Source organism: Syngnathus floridae, chromosome 19 (genome assembly GCF_059516105.1).
Source record: "Syngnathus floridae isolate MCC-2025c chromosome 19, RoL_Sflo_1.0, whole genome shotgun sequence".
In the NCBI taxonomy this organism is placed as follows: Eukaryota; Metazoa; Chordata; class Actinopteri; order Syngnathiformes; family Syngnathidae; genus Syngnathus; species Syngnathus floridae.
Genome location: NC_142431.1, coordinates 8,186,172 through 8,205,641, shown reverse-complemented (window position 1 = coordinate 8,205,641; position 19,470 = coordinate 8,186,172). Strand labels below are relative to the sequence as shown.

At 40.4% G+C, this 19,470-nt stretch overlaps 1 long non-coding RNA gene and 1 pseudogene across 2 annotated transcripts in view; one reads left to right on the top strand and one right to left on the bottom strand.

The window, feature by feature from the left end:
- Positions 1–18,099, top strand: part of LOC148382057 (uncharacterized) — a 40,826-nt gene extending 22,727 nt beyond the window's left edge. Inside the window, exons 2-4 of one of the 2 annotated variants that reach the window (XR_015854369.1) lie at positions 16,211–16,316; positions 17,868–17,965; positions 18,054–18,098. This is a non-coding gene — a long non-coding RNA (uncharacterized LOC148382057). Of the gene's footprint in view, positions 1–16,210; positions 16,317–17,867; positions 17,966–18,053 lie in introns of both variants that reach the window. The other variant, XR_015854368.1, reaches the window with a different exon arrangement.
- On the bottom strand, positions 10,470–12,313 carry LOC148382058 (uncharacterized; annotated as a pseudogene).
- Positions 18,100–19,470: the final 1,371 nt, after the last annotated feature.

The window sequence follows — 19,470 nt, the reverse complement described above, 5'->3', positions numbered from 1 at the left end:
GACACAGACAAGACAGAAATCCGGAAAAATAAACGTGACCGCATGACATCGCGGGGGGTAGATGCGTCCCGTGCGAGGTACCAGATCGCGCTTGACGGGCAGCAAAGCCGCTTTTGGTGGGCTAGCGGCCCGCTGGCGTCTAATAACGTTTCGTGATCTCCGCCGCGTTTCCTCGTCAGCTTTTCCAGGTGGCGAAACTCAACGCATTTCTCGCCGTAACTATCAATTAATAGTTGACCTAAGTTGATTTTGTCTCCACTTATAAATTAGTTGATTGGTTCTTTTATCACTGACAAATCATTTAGGTAATTTAAATGCCCGGGGTGAAGAACGCCGTTTTGAAGAAAATGGATTTTTCATTCTTTTTGAGATTGGACCAAAATCTACTAAGATTAATTTCCAGAGTCTTCAAATTGGACTTATTAAAGGTTTAATTGCATTGTTCTACAAGAAAGCGGCATGCAACGTGCTTCAAATTATCTGATCACAGTCGAGGACAAGTCAGCCAACCATGGAGAAGACAGCTGGTTGAGGAAACAGGACAGACTCTGCAATTCCAGTGATGGGGTCACGGGCCAACAATTAAATGCTGAATCACACCACCTTAGATAGAAAGCGTTACTACAGTTCCAGACCCCCTCCCTTTAGTGTAGCAATGCCTCTGTAACCAGGGCAACCAAAACATTAAAATGAGGAAGGACTCAGAATTGATGAACATTGTAACTGAGCTTCCTTTCTATATCATTCTCTGATATAGTAAACCTGTCCTGGTTTTCTTCTCTTTGTTCCAGCGTGTCTGATGGTACTTAAACCTGACAGGCAATGATGTCGTCCCCCCCCGGTTGAATTTGACCGTGTCACCTAACCGTGTTACAAAAAACATTGGGGAACGCTGCTCTAGAGTACCTTATTCATTATTTAATTTTAGCTATTTTAACCCTTGTGTGGTGTTCGGGTCCGTGGGACCCGTTTTCATTTTTTATTAAAAGAAAAATGATACAATGAATTAATTTTTCAACTGAGACTCACTGGCTTTGGCTCATTTACACCCCCCCTACACATTTCTATTACATATAAGATGTCCACTGGACCCTGGGCTAATAGAAGTGTAGAAATTGATGTTCTGTGTACCACACTCACACACACAAATGCACACGCACTCACACACGCACGCACACGCACAGCACACCTAGAGAGGAGGAGGACAAAGTGTAGGTACACAGAACATCAGTGGGTCTAATGTGCAAGAAAATGAGAGCGGACAGTGTTGACAACCAATGTTGCAACCTAGTGTGGGAACCATAGGTGCAGAAACACAAAAGAAACAGTTCCCATACATTGTTTGTCAACACTGTCTTCTCTAATTTTCTCGCACATTTGATCCTTTGTCAATTTGTTACAAATTGGAGGCGGGACAATATAATTACAACTTTGCCAGTGTGGTTTCTTATCACATTCGATCAATATGACCAAAAGGTACTCTGCGCAGAGGGCCTTTGAATTTATTTTGGAAGAGAGTGAAGTTTTTTATTATGATGTAGAGGGAGAGGATTCAGAAGAAGAGATTTCAGATTTTGAGGATCACATTTCTGAAAATTCAGTCTGACAGTAACTCAGAAGAAGATGATGAGATTGAGCATCAGCCAGTTCCAAAACAAACACGGCCACAGGATCGGGCTGTCAGCAGCCAGCCCAAGGACCAAGCAGTCAGCAGCCAGCCCCAGGCCCAGAACAAGCCAATCAGCAAAAAAAAAAAAAAAAAACCGAATGTAAAACATAATAAATGGATGACTGTTCCTCAGTTCTTCACTGTATATTTGAACTGGAGGTCACTTATTCTACAGGTGGGCGCATTAAGCATCCAGGGATTACTAGCACCCCCGGTCACAAGGCTGGAGAATTTTTCTGTTGCCTCCTTTGGGTCTCTTTTCAAAGCCGTTTTGTTCATTTAAAGAAACACCAAGTTACAGACAGATGACAAAAAACACTAGATATTATATACGTCAGCTTAACTACAGAAATTAGTTAATATAGCAACAGTGTTTGAACGACCAAACAGCAACATAGAGACAGACAGTTCAGTCTAACTGCATAACCTGTCAGCATAACTGTGTGATGATGCAATCCTCATAGGAGGCAAGGCACGAAGTTGCCTGCTCCGAGCGACTTGTCTAGTTTCAACATAACTATAAACATTCTGCGATTTTGATTCAAAATGATACCAAACTACTGAAATTGAAAAGAAAATGACTTTATAATATAAATAATCGAATTTGTTTTTCCCCTATTAATGATGTCAGGGGAGGCATGGCCTCCCTTGCTCCACTTACCACACGTCCCTGGAAGCCATAGAAAGTCAGTCGGCATCCGGGCCGCGCGGTCGGGTTTTCTCGGGTCCTCTCGGCTCATCTCGCGAGGTTCGACCTCCGAATTTTTGTTTGACAACCGAAGCAAAAAAATCTCGAATTTTTCGTTCGAATTCCGATTTGTTCGAGAACCGGGATGGGGTAATGTTCATACAGTATCTCACAAAAGCGAGTACACCCCTCTCATATCTGCAATGTTTTGATTATATCTTGTCATGGGACACCACTGAAGAAATTACACTTTGATCCAACGTTAAGTAGTCACTGTAAAGCTTGGATAGCAAAGTATATTTATTGTTACTTCTAAGTAACTCGATATACAACAATGAATGTGTTTAATGCTAGCAACAAAAGTGAGTACACCCTGTTAGAGATTTGTTCACTCCAACTTATTTTGCAAGAACCACACGGGAGACAAGTAGGTCCTTTTGGACACCTGCAGGTGGAGAGTCCATTCGTCGCTGTGCGTGCAGCGATGTTCGAATAGAGCTCTGAAAAGTCTCCTTCCTGCAAGGGCATATTTATGAGGAGGAACAGAGTGGGGGTGAGAGTGGACAGGTTTGGTGAACCCCCGGCGTCTGGTAAGATCAGAGCAGGGGGTGTTTTACGATGTTGTGGGAAACAGAACAACTTTGATTGCTTCCTCTGCAGTTGGTCACTCAAGCAGAGGAAGCAACCACTTTACTACGTTGTGAGAGCAAGACAAGATTGGTTAATCATTATAGTCTACATTCCAACATAATCCTATGATAAAGATAACCTGGAAAACACTAACATCTCCCTCCTGTTTTATCATATGATTATGCTACCCCAAATAACAAAGACAAGTAAGAAAAAAAAACACATATATATGTACAATGAAGAAAGAAGAATAGGAAAAATAAAAAACAACAAACAATGATAGCAACACTTTCCAGTGAAGATGAGGCAGTACCTCAACACCCCAGACCAAACTCATTGTGTAAGCGAAAAACCTGCTGGCCAGATGTCATTAGCAGGAAAATTCTTACACGGCCCCTTTGCCACAGGCGACCAGAATGCTATCAATAATAAAAAAAAATAAAAAGAAAAACACAGAAACAGTACATCATTGTATCCATCACTTGCGAAGCATTTTCGATGGTCAAATCAACAAGTTTCCGTAATACATGCTCAACAGAACAGTATCTACGCAATCCACGTCTCATTATCATCATCACATCTGTCACGTCTAAGAAGTTGTATATGTGCTCGCATTTTCGTCAGCTGATGATGTTCTAGTCTGTAGGTGAGGTCTGTCACACACTGGCGCACACACTCGTGTCCAGTTTGCAGGCAGCATCGGACAACTCTTGTGACCACAAAACCATGATCCGTACTGAACAGGCACGTGCACTCATAGGATGCAGGTGAGGCAGTGCCTCTGAACTTCTGGATGAAGTAGGTCCCGTCCGATGGTGCAGCCATGTTGGTAGTAGAGCCCTTACACCTTGAAAACGGCTCTCTCATCCTGGCACACAGCGGTGACGTCCAAAGCTCCCATCCAGTTTCCTCCTGGAGAGCAGTCGTCGTCAATGCATTTGTGGGTCCTGCAACCTTGGATGTGTAGTCAGCAAGACTTAGAATGGTCCCTCCTGTCGTGGCTGGCCCAGTTCCCTCTTCTGATGACCTCGATGTAGACCCAGTCTCCTGGATTGATGGGGTTGTCGACCTGTGAGGAGGAAAGATCAAGCGACAGTAAATTTGTCTTTGACACAGTTTGAGCGTCCTGATCATATAATCTGCCAAGGCCTGCTCTTTATCTGTTGCTTGCAACTCTCGTAGTCAATTGTAGTGCCCATTTAACTGGTAAATAGGAGTGTTTGCGGGAAGAGTTTGAACACCTCCTAATGATTCCCTTTAACCAAAAACTATTTATGACAGGGGCGTTCCCATTTATTGCCTCCTGGTTTGAAAGAGATTGTCTTACCCATGCCTTCTTTCTCCTCACAAGCTCGCACCCACACAGGGTGTGAACACACACACACACACACACACACACACACACACACAAAGAGATTCTAATTCATCTCTCATGTAGCTTCTTTTGATAGAATCTCCTATCGGCAACTGTATAGCAGACGTTTTAGCATATAATCCCATACTCTGCTCTCTCGCTTCTACTTTTTCATGTCGGTGCAGTCGTAGGTGGCCCCTATTCATCGACTTGTTAACTGTCGCCGTGTGACTCCTATGCATGATTTTGTGAATGTCAAAAATTGAACGTACCTAACTTTCTGACCATCCAACCTCCACTGTGGTACAAAAAACCTTACTATTGTATTGAGTAGGTACATTGAGCAACCTAACTTCTTCCTGACTGCCAAATGTCCTGTTCTAAAATTTATATAACTCGACCTCTACGTCTTAAGCTTGATGAGCCAAAATATCAGATCTTGCTCTTGTTTCCTACCGTTTTAGCCTATTTGTTTTATCCAAATCCGTTCAATCTCTGATTATAATGCTTTTCTCTGGAGCCCTACGTATTTTTCAAATTTTTATTTATTTGTTTATCAAATCTCCTCAGTTCTGTCAAACTCAGTGCACAATGAACCTCCCTTCCACTTTGAACCAAGCTTCACCAAATTTGGTAACGCCGTAGCAAGGAGTGCGATTTGGTTGTCGGACACTCCAAGTCCATATCTTTTTGCCGCACGTCACCCTCTCAAGTTGGTGTTCTTTTGTTGTCGTTTCAGAGCGACCGCATCCATCACTCTTGAATGAGTCCATTGTTCAAATGAGTCAATTTTCATCATTGTGAGTTCCTCCGCTTTTCACTGTCTTTTCTCGTCCCCGAGGACGTTGTCTGTCCTCCGGAGTGTACTTGCCCCTCTCCAAGCACAACAGTAGTCTTTTCTTGTCCTTCGCCAAAGGTCAAAGGTGCTTCAGAGCCAGGCACCATTTTGTAGTTGTTCACGGCTGCAGGTGAAGTCTCGGATTGGGTTTCAGGGACCCTGACACTGAGAATGACAGGCTGGGACATCAAACTTGTAAGAATATCTCCAAATGTAGCTGTTGCCATCAATTTGCTGGTAACATTTATTTACCAAACTTCAAATTATTCTAATAACAGCCGTCTCGTTTTTATATCGTAAATCCTGCAACTCATCCTATTTTTGAGCTACATTTTATCTATTGTTCCAATTTAATCGGACAGTATGTTGTCTTCAGTATCATTATTGAAAATCAACTCATCGAGGTCTGCTTTCCACATCAAGCCCTGATCTGTATGTCTTGACCTCTCACATGTTATTGTCATGCTTGCTCAAAAATGTGACTTAGAGTATGGTGCTGTGAATTCTCAATCTCCCAAATGAAATTGGATCCCACCTCGTAGTTCTTATCGTTCTCATGTTCCTGTTAGCCTGCAATTGTCCAAATCAAAAATGTTTTCTTTTAACTGTCTTTCTTTTGAACCTCTAAATCTCTCGTGTTGCTAACCTATCTACACCAGAACAAAAATTTTTTACCACAGTATAACACCTAATGTATTCGAAAATTCATTGTCATAAAGTGTTGTATTCTTACTATCTTCCAATATCTGTCCTACTCACTCCCTCCTTTTGAGGCTTGGCAACGCCCATGCCTCACACCTTGACAAACTTTTTGGGATAATGCGTTCTGTACTACATATGATTCCATCATCATTTAATTTGACTTTCTTTCCAAAACGCTTCTCAATTTCTCAGTTCACACATCTTCTACATGTGTTACTGGTTCTCCAATTTTTTCTCTAGTTAATTATCAATCCAAAAGCTACGTGTTTCTTTCTAACATTCAACCTGCTCAAAATCACTCTTTCATCAAAGTCGCTCTACTAATTTTCTATAGTAGTCGCCAACGACTTCAACCATTCAACCTCTCATTCAGGCAATCATTCATCAATGCTCATCATATGCATCTCACACAGTCTCCAAAAAGGAGTCATACTATCACATTGGTCCCAATTCATCCAAGCTCACCACACAACATTCATATATCATTTTCAACTCAGGTTTCCTGGTAGAACAATCCACCAGTCCAAACAAAACTTAACTAAAACAAACAACTGGCAAATTAATCTGAATTTTTTCTTTGTTTTTTTTTAAATTTGAAGAACTCAATCTCTCAGATTTAGCTTGCATGTAGAATTTTGTATAATCTTATAACACAACCAATCAATTATTCCGATTAAATGTAGCATTGCAAAATCTTAAATTCACAATTTAGCTTCTTCCAATTCCTGAAAGCATGTTCTGTCATTTTTTTTTTTTTTTCGAATTTCTCATGTGGGCTTGACACTTAACATGCACTAGTGTGGATTAGTTTCTGCTCGCAAACAGGTTTCTCTCTTTTCCTCTCATTTTTATCTGTCAAAATTGTTTCTGTTCTGCGGTGTAAATTGAATAGACAACAGTCTAGCAAATTTCTTTATACTAAAAGTTTAGCCAATCTTCATCAATTTGGGACTTTAACTTTAACACATACGCACACACATGCACAGCTCTCGCGTGCGGAAGGTAGGTCTCAGCAACAATGATTCGTCACAGGCTGGCCATTTCCTGTGGTCGATCATGAGCTGGTCCCTCCCATGCACACGAGGACAGCACATTCTAATTTTATTTATTTATCTTCTAGAAGCAAGTTGCATTTCTTTACCACTTGATTTGCATATTTTAACTTTAGTGTAACACAAATTGATCTCTAGTCATTTGTAATTTGCCACCTTATTATTATTGTTATTATTATTAAACTCCTCTTGCCCCTTGCTTGAGCCGCGGTTTGAGCTGCGGCCTTGCACCCGCTCACAGGGGCCTTATTGTGTCCTGGTCTGACGAACACTTATGACCTCATCAGTTTTCATCTTTCTAGCTTTTGTCTCTTGAATTTGTTCTCATCTCTTTGTGAAGATTTCAACCACACTCTAGCACTTCTACTACTTCTTCCACATTTCAAATTTTCTTGTGCTCCATACATTTTCTTCCACTTCAGCATGTATTGCATACAATTAAGAAATCTTCTTGCCATGAACTTCTCATCTCAAAGAAGAGCAGAGCAAGAGATTTACTGTTCTTATTTCCCATCTTAATTTTAGTAGTTTAGGGTTTTACAATTTTTTTTTTTTTTTCAAATTTTTTTTTTCTTTGAGGATCCTCAATGCAGGTTTAAATTGACCTTTCAACAAATTACTAGCCTGTATTAATGCCGTGGATCAATGCTAGAACTGCTATTTAGTCAATTTATCCTACCAGTCACACACTCAATCACACAAGTTATCCCTGCCTACGCGAAGTCCTCCTTTTTAAAAAAAAAAGGAGCTGCTTCATCCAGTGAGGGGACTCTACAACACCCCCCACCTTCCCTGGGAACTAAAGACAAAAGTCCTTGTCCCCAGCCCTGCCAACGCGAGGTTGTACTCTTTAGAATAGTGGTCGTCAAATAATGAACCACGGAGGTACTGAGATTTTATAACAGTTTGAGAACCACTGCTCCAAAAGAGACACCTCATCCAGAGGGGGACTCTACAACACCCCCTCCTTCCACAAAATTTACTTTTTCCTGTGCACTTCTACCTTTTTACGCATTTCACAAACAACAACACGATCACACAACTTCAGGCCTTTAACTTACTTGTCCCCTTGGTTCGTTGCACTGCCGGGTCCCGTCAATCCACCTCTGTCAGACGAAGGCAGACCTAAGATGCTGGCCCAGCGAAGAATTTTCTTCCCAGGACTTTCTTCTCCAGGTCCTCCTAATGGACGCTGGCTTGTCGACAATGCAGCACGTCCTCCTTCGTCAGCCAGATAGCGGGTATGAGGGATCCCGGGTTTCGGCACCAAAATGTTAGAGATTTGCTCACTCCAACTTATTTTGCAAGAACCACACGGGAGACAAGTAAGTCCTTTTTAACACCTGCAGGTGGAGAGTTCACTCGCTCCAGAATGAAGTCTGAACCCTCGTTCCTGCGAGGGGATATTTATTAAGAGAAACAGAGTGGGGGTTTGGGTAAACTGGCTAAGGCCCTTGTCCTCTAGTCTAAACATGTCAGGGGATGTTTTACGACCTTGTGATAAGGAGGACAAGGTAAGGTATTTATTACCTGTTGGATTCCAACATAATCCTATGATAAAGATAACCTGGAAAACACTAACACATTTTCAATAAGGAAATCGTGTAACATCCTATTCCAGTTTCGTCCTGACTGTTTCAAACAATACAGTGATTTAGTGAGCTTACACACTAGTTTCTCTCCTGTTTCAGATTTAACCTCAAACACTTCAGGCTGCTCCATGTAAATCACACAGTCTGTAGAGCATGGAGAACTTCTGTTTTAACATTTGACTGATTGATTGATTGATTGATTGATTGATTGATTGATTGATTGATTGATTGATTGATTGATTGATTGATTGATTGATTGATTGATTGATTGATATCTTTATTTCGAACATCCAAAACAAAAAAGAAAAAACAAAACAAATCACACTCTCAAGTGCCACATATAAGTCCATACAACAAACAAACAAAATATAAACCAACAAACAGAAAAAATACATAAATAAATAATAATAATAATACATAAGTAAATAAATCAATAAAGAATGCTCGAAAAGGAGTAGGAAGAAGCATAGCTTTTTAGATTCCTACCCCTTTCTCACTTTATCCATTCAACCAATTATTCAACATATACTGTAATTCTACAACAGAACACAAGTAGATACACTTTCACACTTATTTTTCTGTTTCATTTTAACTTGTGTGTAGCCCTTTGGCACTTTTAGCCTTTGTACCCGCTAAACAACATATTTTTGTACATTCTTTTAAACTGGTGGATATTTGGACTTTGCTTGAGTTCCTCACTTAGATTGTTCCATAGTTTGACCCCAGTTATAGTGATGCAGAAACTTTTTAAGGTTGTTCTTATGTTTAAGATTTTGAAGTTGTGATTCCCCCTTAACTTATAACCTCCCTCCCGATTCCTAAATAAGTTTTGGATATTTTCTGGTAGTTGTTTTGCTTTTGTCAGTGAATTTCAATGGTTTGGATTGTATGAAAAGTGGATTTGTGTGTTCCAAGTAGTTGACTTTATGAATAGTCCTTATTGCTCTTTTCTGCAGAATGATAAGTGGCTGTAGTGAAGTTTTATAAGTATTCCCCCAAACCTCAGCACAGTAATGCAAATAGGGCAAGACAAGAGAACAATAAAGTGTACGAAGTGAATGATAATCCAGTAATTCTTTTGCTTTGTATATGACTGCCATGCTTCTTGAAATTTTAGACTTTACGTTTTTGATGTGTGGCTTCCAACTCAGCCTGTCATCTATTATAACCCCAAGAAATTTGTTTTCCTGCACTCTTTCAATTTCAGTCCCATCTATTTCTATTCGTATCTTTATGTTCGCTTTGCCAAATACCATAAACTTGGTCTTACTTACATTTAATGATAATTTGTTCCAGTCGAACCACATTTTTATTTTCTTCATTTCCTCATTCAACACTGATTCCACTTGTTGGATGTTATCACCTGAACAAAAGATATTTGTATCATCTGCAAAATTGATGAGTTTTAGTTCTTTAGAGACTTTGCACATGTCATTTATATACAAAATAATTAATTTAGGGCTCCCACTGCATGTCGTTTGTTATCTATTGCATCTGTGATTTCCTCGATTGATTCCATTAATGCCTGTGCTGTTGATCTGTTTACTCTAAAACCATATTGGTTCTCTGCAAATAATTTATGTTTTTCCAAAAATCCATCCATTCTACTGTTAAGAAGCTTTTCCAATATTTTTGAGAGTTGTGGCAATATTGAGATAGGTCTGTAATTTGTAAAAATGTGTTTGCTCCCAGTTTTATAAAGAGGAATGACCTTAGCAATTTTCATCTTCTTTGGGAATGTACCAGTTAAAAATGACAAGTTACAGATGTACACAAGTGGCTTTGAAATCCCCTCAATGATTTGTTTAACTAACATCATATCAATCCCATTGCAGTCGGTAGATGTTTTATTTTTGCATTGTTTTACAATGTTAATGATTTCATTTTCATCAACTGCCTTCAAAAACATTGAGTGAGGATTCTTTTCTATTAATTTATCTCTGTTGCCTACATCTGGCGCTGGAATCGGTATGTTTTTTGCTATTTGAGGCCCAACATTTACAAAGAACTGATTAAAACTGGTTGCCACTTCTTCCATATTATAATTTTCAGTATCATTTATAACAAAATATTTTGGTAATTTGTGTTGTTCGGTACCTTCTCTAATAATGTGGTTTAGGAGAGTCCATATCCCCTCAATATTATTTGTGTTATCCTCTAATTTATGCTTATAATATTCTTTCTTACTTAATCTTATAATATTCATCCATCCATTTTCTGAACCGCTTAGTCCCCACGGGGGTCGCGGGCGTGCTGGATCCTATCCCAGCCGTCATCGGGCAGTAGGCGGGGGACACCCTGAACCGGTTGCCAGCCAATCGCAGGGCACACAGAGACAGACAACCATTCGCACCCACACTCACACCTAGGGACAATTTGGAGTCTTCAATCGGCCTACCAAGCATGTTTTTGGAATGTGGGAGGAAACCGGAGTGCCCGGAGAAAACCCACGCGGGCCCGGGGAGAACATGCAAACTCCACACAGGGAGGGCCGGAGGTGGAATCGAACCTGCACCCTCCTAACTGTGAGGCGGACGTGCTACCCAGTGCGCCACCGAGCCGCCTATCTTATAATATTGGTTAATTTATTCTTATATCGCCTTCTGTTCTCTGTTTTATGAAATTCCTATAGAGTAAATTTATCTTTTTACAGGCATTTCTTAAGCCTTTCGTCAACCATGGACTGTTCTTATATTTAGTTTTTTTATTATATTCCTTGATTGGACAACGCTTATTATATAATGAAGTGAATATAGTCATCAATTTATGGTATGCATTATTTACATCTTTTTCTTTATATATTGCATCCCAGTTCTGTTCCATTAATTCATGTTTTAGAGTAGCAATTGTCTCATCTGTCCTAATTCTTCTTTGTTCTTTATACACCCCAATTTCAGATTTGAAGTTATTGTCATATACTGTGAACACTGGAAGGTGATCAGTAATATCAGTAATTAATAACCCGCTTGTTGTCCTGTTTTCTATTATATTGGTGAATATGTTATCTATCAGAGTAGCACTCTGTGATGTTACTCTCATGGGTCTAGTGATTGTAGGAAAGAGACTCAGGCTATGCATTAAATTTAAAAAATCATCAATATTTTGTTGCTTATTTGGATTTAATAAATCAATGTTATAATCCCCGCAAATAAAACTATTTTTGTTGCCTTTTCGTATAATCACACTTTCTATCCATTCTGTGAATGTCTCAATGCTAGAACCAGGAGCTCTATAGACACAGCTTATAATAAGGTCTTTTTTCTTTTCAATACAAATCTGTATCGTGAGACATTCAAGAAGATTGTCCACCACCTGTGTCATAGCCTCTACAATCTTGAATTTCATATTCAAGTCAACATAGATTGCAACACCACCCCCACCTTTACTCTGTTATTTTGTATGAATTCATAGCCTTCCATCTCAAAGTGCATTCCCTTCTCAGTCGTAATCCAGGTCTCAGAAATAGTTATTATATTAAATGGTTGTTTGAATGTGTTTACGTAAGCCTGAATGCTACTAAAAATTTTATATAGACTCCGGCTATTGAAATGGATAATAGATAGCTTATCTTTTGTTAAGATGTCCATATTATACTGATCATTGCTGTAATAATAACATGTGTTGTTTGTGGTGGAGAAGAAATTATTGTCTGGGTCGATGTCCTGATCTATGACCGGAGTGCTGCTTTCACTGTAATCAAACGTTAGTTGAAGTTGTTCATGTTCTTGTATCCACTGTGTTACATGTCCATTGCTGCTTGATCTAGGTTGAGTAGTGTCCCTGAGCATTATGTTTGTGTTTTGTGTTGTTACCTCCATTCAGTTCCAAGTCCACTCCAGTTGATTTTCTATTGAGGATACTTATTCGAGCTTTTCCAGTTCCTCAATACTCCTCACCATCAGAATCTTGGCCTCTTCTGGTGATCCATTAAGCTTGATGTATATCTTGCAATTTCTGGTCCGTGTACTCTGTATTTTTTTTTATTCTTCTCAAGTGACGTGCTTTCTTTGCAATATCCGCATTGGTCTTTGTCAAATGTTCATTGATGTAGATGTCTGTGCCTTTGAACAACTTACCCTGCTTTAGAAGTGCAATTTTGTGCTTCCTGTTGACAAATTTCAGAATGACTGCTGGCTTGTCATTACTGTTTCTTCTGGGCAGTGGATGACATGCTTCAACCTGGTTGGAGTCCATAGTTATTCCTTTAGTTTGCAGAAACTCAGCTACCTGTTGCTCGGCTGAGCTTGCATGTTGCTCACAGCCATCGTTACCTGCCGTCACTGCCCTTGCATAAGATATAGGTTTAATTGCTATTCCCGTGATGACAATGTCATTTAGTCTTGTATATTGCTCAATGTCCGCTACCCGACTTTCAAGGTAGGCAAGCCGCTTGTCCTTCTCAGCATTGAGCATACGGAGCATCTTTACCTCTTCCACCAGTGCCAAGATGTTTTTCTGCTGCATCCTTACAGCAGAAACTTCTTCCGAAAAGAAATCAAGTGATCATCCGATGTAGCACTAAATTGTACTGTACTGCGAGCTGTATCAAAATAGGAACAGAAGTCATATCAGCAGTTGGTGAGAAGGTTTCATTATAGTCTAATCCTGCCACTTGACTACAACCTTTTGCTACATATCTGGTAAAGTCGTCAAAGTAAAAGTATCGTTCTCTATTAGAGAGTCCATTTCCTCTTTCATACCTTTGGCCCACTGCTTATAGTCTAATCCTGCCACTTGACTGTGACCTGCTCGTCAAAGTAAAAGTATCGTTCTCCATAGAGACTCCATTTCCTCTTTCATAGCTGTGGCCCACTGCTTTGATTTAGAAGAGCTCAAAGCTTCTTTTGCGGTTCGTGGGACATCACAAGTCACACGATATAAACAATCAATACTTGTGAATGCTTCGTCACATTTGACCTCATAATCACAATCTGAATAATATTGAGAGGCTCTCCTCTCTCGCTTTGGATAACGACCACTCTGGCTGCTCTCACCATCACATTTTAAGTTTGAATCACAAAACTCTATTTTTACATCAGGTGGGATTGGTTGTGTCTCATCCGGTTTTGGTTGTGGGGTCTCCACCCTCTTTCGAGACTCAAAATGTTCATACAGGTCATCTGTCTGAGTGTCACATTTAATAAAACTTTTTGTAACAAACTCCACCAGTCTATTTTTGGTTACCTTCTCTGTCTCTGGATAGAAAATAAGATATGCTGAACTGTTTTTGTCATAGCGAACAAATTCATATGGATATCAAAACCTGTACCATTTTTATGGATGAGCTGATTCTATCCCTCCTTGAAGATGACTGTCGCTCCTTGCGCTGTAGCCGCTTTAACAGAAAAGATGTCCTGGGAAAATGATGGCACATAGAGCGCCTCCATCAGAAAAATGTCCACAACTCGACCTTTACCGTCTCTCAAGCGCAACTTGGCAGTGCCTTTCCTCTGCGCAGTCCCGATGTCACACTCTCCATCAGCCAACTCCAATATGGCTCCAACCTTGAAAGTTGGGTCAAACTGCACAAATCTCCCGATGTCAGTGATGATGAGCTTTGTCGCTCCTGAGTCGACCAGAAGAACCTTCGCCTTGAATCCTCCAGTTGGACTTAGAATGCAAGCGTATGGTCCTCCTCATCCACCGCTTGCTTCACCTTGTCCCGCTTTCTGCGTCGACAGTGCGCGTCTTTGTGCGTGGTGCTTTTGCAGAAGCTGCACCACTGCCTCGGCTCTCTGCGCTCTCCAGCAGCTGACGCACAGTCCGCGGCTTTGTGGCCCTTCTGACCACAGGTGTAACATGTAAGCTTTGCGCTTCAATCGTCTCTTCCTCTGACTTTCATCACACTGTCCTCTCCAGAACCAGAAGCACCAAACTTCTCTGTAATCTCATAGCTCCTCAGTTTGGTCTTAAACTCAGCAAATGTCATCTTCTCATCACTCTGCGTAACGTGTACAGAGAATGGTTCATAAGTATCAGGCAGGCCTTTTAAGATCATTGCTGTGAACAAGCCAGTTATTCCACAGGCCTAGTGCGTCCTCTTGTGGTTCAATGTGAAAATATGTGACGTGATGAACTATACTAAGTAATGTATTAATGATCAAGTAATATTGTGTTAACAATTTCACATATAAATTACTCCTGATTATAAGTAACAGCTCCGGCCAAACTATGGGAAAAAAAACACGATTTATAGTCCAGAAAACACAGTAAATATAAATACGAATATAGGAACTAAAAATAACAATAGTCAAGTAATAAATAAAGGTAACCACCTAAAGAGCGCAACGGCCACTTGCAATGGCCGTGCGCAATTGCCGGTGTTGTGCTCGATTTGGTTCCCCCGTGAGATTTTGTTCCCCCTGCCGCGGGAGCGCGCACGCCTTGTTTGGAAAGCAAAAAACCGATGCCGTACGGCGTCAGCACTATGTTGTTTTCAATAAAAACATGAAGAATTCACGTTAGCGCCAGTCAATTTTAATTTTTATAAAGGATTATTCTCATTTGATGTCTTTAAATTCATCCGCGTTCTGCCATTGAAGCGGGGTGCGTTCAAAGACCAGTCGTACAGACGGAACACTCACTCACTTCACCAAAAAGCAACGATATAATTACGTGAGCTCTTTGCATAAACCTCGATGCAAAGAAACTCCTCTTGGGTACCGTTACATGCTACAAGGAGTATATATTACAAAGGAGACTTTATACTTAATTGTGATCATCATTCATCCATCCATTTTTTTACTCAGGTATTTTCAAAGCAAACTAATATTGTTGCTTTTATTAATTTGCTTTAAAATGACAGCGCAATATAATTAAAAGGTGACACTATAGCAATGTCAAACGTGTTCATTTAAGAAAAACATTTTGTGATCAAACCTTTCATAACGAGAATGATTTGAGTGAATTGATTTGAATGAATAATTGAGAAGAAATTTCAGTTCTGAAGGCTCCTTTTGTCCCAAGCAAAGTGAAAGGTGGTGGGATAAAAATTGTAACAGGAACGCTGTCAAAAAATGTCAAGCCATGAATATTTTTGCCCCCCTCCCATTTTGAGAACGGTGAGTCCTGGACATCGACTGGCTTTTTTTCTGTCTTCCTGGGGGTCTGTTCAGGTAGTGTGGCAAATTTGAACAGGTTCCCTCATTCCTAGCCCAAGTTACAGGGGGGTAACATATCCTTACGGCGGCCCCGTGAGGATATGTTCCTCCCCTTATTTTGAGAACGGTGAGTCTTAGACTCCAACTGTTTTTTTTTTTCTGTCTTCCTGGGGGTCTGCTCAGGTAGTGTGGCAAATTTGAACAGGTTCCCTCATTCCTAGCCCAAGTTACAGGGGGGGAACATATCCTCACGGGGCACCCGTGAGGATATGTTCCCCCCCCCCCCCCCCCCCTTATTTTGAGAACGGTGAGTCCTAAACTCCAACTGTTTTTTTTTTCTGTCTTCCTGGGGGTCTGCTCAGGTCGTGTGGCAAAACAGGTTCCCTCATTCCTAGCCCAAGTTACAGGGGGGGACATATCCGCACGGGTGCCCCGTGCGGATATGTTCCCCCCCTTATTTTGAGAACGGTGAGTCCTAGACTCCAACTGGTTTTTTTTCTGTCTTCCTGTTTTTATCAATACAAATTATGTAATTGACGGATAAAACTTGAAATTTGTGTTTATGTGCTGGCTCTTATATTTCAGGGCGTTCATGCGCAACAAAGGGTGCAATGTTTCCAGGTGGACTTGTGGAACTGTCCCCCATCCCAGGCAACAAGATTCAACCTCTTGTGGTGTCTTTGCTTTGAAAGTATGCATTTGATTTACAGACTATATTTACCAAACTCATATCACTCAATTATGCAAAAACTTGATCAAACATTACTCAAAACTAAAAAAAACGAATTTAGAGTTCATACAACAAAGGACTAAAACAAATTATTGTCTGACAGCAGATTTTTTTGTATGATATATAGGCTAAAGATGGCAAACATTTAAGGCATTCTTTATGCACTGTCAACATCTGACATTGTCTTTTTCAGTTTGCAGAACATCTTCTTTCAAATGAAGAAATAGATTTCTCAGCAAAGGCACACAATATAAATAGGTACAGGCTGCAAATTGCCACCACACTTCTATTAGAGACTGGTAAGCAATATGCACCCAAGAGATGTTATTGCCACTGAAGGAATGAGGTCGAAATACAAAAAGTCCTGCCTAGCTACAAAAACAGATATGCTCAAACCTCATTGAATAAAGTACATAAGCAGACAAGTATATTCACATATTAAATAAACAAAAGATGCATTTTAAGCATATAATTATACCTACACACCAAATCAATAAAGAACACATAACTAGACATTTTTGATAAATGGTAATGAGAAAGGTTTTTATAACTTTATGATCTGATCTATATTTCTGAGCACTTTGAAATAACAAATGACTTTTGATATATTGCCTAAATAGCTTAATGACCCTTAAGGAACTGTGTAATGCATGCCTGGTGTTTTTTCTCTAAATCATGGACACGGCCAGAGTCGTCTTGACCGTTCAGTACTTGATTGTATCTTATGTTTTGACTAATGCTGGACGCCAGTTTTTGATTACTACTGAACGCTCTGCACAGAGGGAAATATTTTGCCTAACAAAGAAAGAATGAGGTACGATAGTGTATGTCCAAGATTGGAGAAGAATGTTCACAGGAAGGTCACGTGGAGTTAAAACCAGCAGGTGCCAGAGGGAGCCAGCCAAGGACTCGGCCAAAGATGATTGCCAAGGCCGAAAGACGGGATGGAAGACAACAGCCCCCACACACACCGAATCGCCCATAACCAGCACCCACTCCCATGATGAACTTGCCCCACCCCAAAGACTCAATCAACCTTGTTGGTATCTCAGGGTCAGCACTCAGCTGGTTCAATTCCTATCTATCAGACAGGATGCACCGAGTGGTCCATGGCAATACGTCCTCTGAGCTCTATAATGTTACGTGTGGTGTCCCACAGGGATCGGTACTCGGACCGATTTTATTTAATGTTTATATGATTCCGCTTGGGGACATAATACGTAAATATCCTGAGGTTTGGTGTAAACCAAGGTTTGTCGTTGTTGTACTTGTCTTAGTCTGCACACACAAATCCTCACAAAAACTGATGTATGATGTGACTGTCAATGAGTTCATGCAGGTCTGAAGTTGCAGCTTCAAAAACTCCCCAATCAGTGCAACTTATGTGTTTTTTTCTATATTATGCATTTCATGGCTGGTGCGACTTGTACTCCGGAGCGACTTATAGTCCAAAAAATATGGTATATATCAAATATATATACATTTTATTTATTGATTGATTTTTGGTCTTAGGTCCAGACACCAATTTGTCCACACTCATCTCACTGGCCGACATCCTCAACGCGCATCGAGCAGACTGTCATCCAACTTGCAACTCATCCTTGTCACTGGTAAGTTTCATGCCAAAAACGTTTTTTTTTCTCCACAAGAAGTTGACTTAACATTTGACTCGCCGTTTGTTTTTTCTCGTATGTTCAGACACCACAATCGTCTCACTTCAACACTTGACGACCCAGCAACGAGCAGACTGTCATCCAACTTGTAACTTTTTCTTGTTCGCTTTGTGATTGAATGTCTAGTCTACAAAAAATAAAGCGTGATTACAAACAACACTTAAACATTCAACTTCTTACTTAAATAAAAAAACGTAAACACTAAAAAAAAATATGTTTTGATTTTTTTAATTTAATTTTTTTGTGAGAAGACAATGGAAAAATATAGGGTGGTGCAAGGCTGCAATAAAGCTTCATGATTCGCTGAGGTCTCTGGAGGTAGGTGGAACAATGAAAATAAAATCCTGTGATTGGAAAAGTGGGCACAACTCTGCATATAAGGAGCTGTGTGATTGGTGGGTTGGAAGTGGGCGAGGGCAGGTCAATCTGACAAAATCAGATTGGTCAGTTGTGCACATTGCTGCATTCTGATTGGTTGGTAAATTGTGGGTGTGATTATGCAAATTAAAGATCCATTATGATTGGTCAAATTGAATTTTGGGCATGGTCAGGGGGCGGGCAAAGTGGCGCTTTTCAGTTTTGAGGTCAAAGTTGCCCTTCAGTGACTGCAATGGACAAGTCTTTAACTGTTCCCCTGTCTCCCACATGACTCAAAGCTACAGGAATTGTACAATTGCTGTAGTTTTGAGTCATGTGGAGACAAAGGCGAGCAGTCAAAGACTTGTTTCCATTGCAGTGACTGAAGTCCAACTCTCATCTCAAGACTTGAAGCAACCATTGAACACTCCTCCACTGCAGTGACCACTATGCATGAAGCAGCTTGAATGCTTGATAAGTTCAGGTTTTCTGTCAAATGGTACCAAGGTGCACATGAGCACAACCAACCGGCAGTCATCTTTCATTGGGTCAAAAACAAAGTCTCGGGTACTGCACAACATCATGACACATTTCTGGACATGTCTGTCAATGACAATAACACAAACCAAGTTAGTCAAAAACACAAATTTGAATTACTTTTAAATAACTTGGCCCACATTAATGTCATTGACAAACATGTGTCTGTGAGGTTCACAGTGTAGCGCAGTACATGAAGCAAAGCTTTGAAGTTCACTGAGAGATGGATCAATGCACTCGTGGCCACCATGTGGTGCGATGTGACATCGCATATGAGCTCCTCAAGTGCACAACACGATTCACTTACCGTCCCTTACATGCCCGACAAGGCTGTCAGCTGCATCTTTGGGTCCCAAACCTTTGCAATCCTGTCAAGCAAGCAGAAAAATGCAATGACTCATCCAACAACGTCCTCAAACAACAACAGCAAGAACGACACCTGATGGCGTACACAACAGTAGCCTTGTTATTAAGGGGATATTTAGAGCCATAGTTTGTTCTAAAATTTCCACTGATTACCAAAGATGTTAAGACATGTACTGGATTAA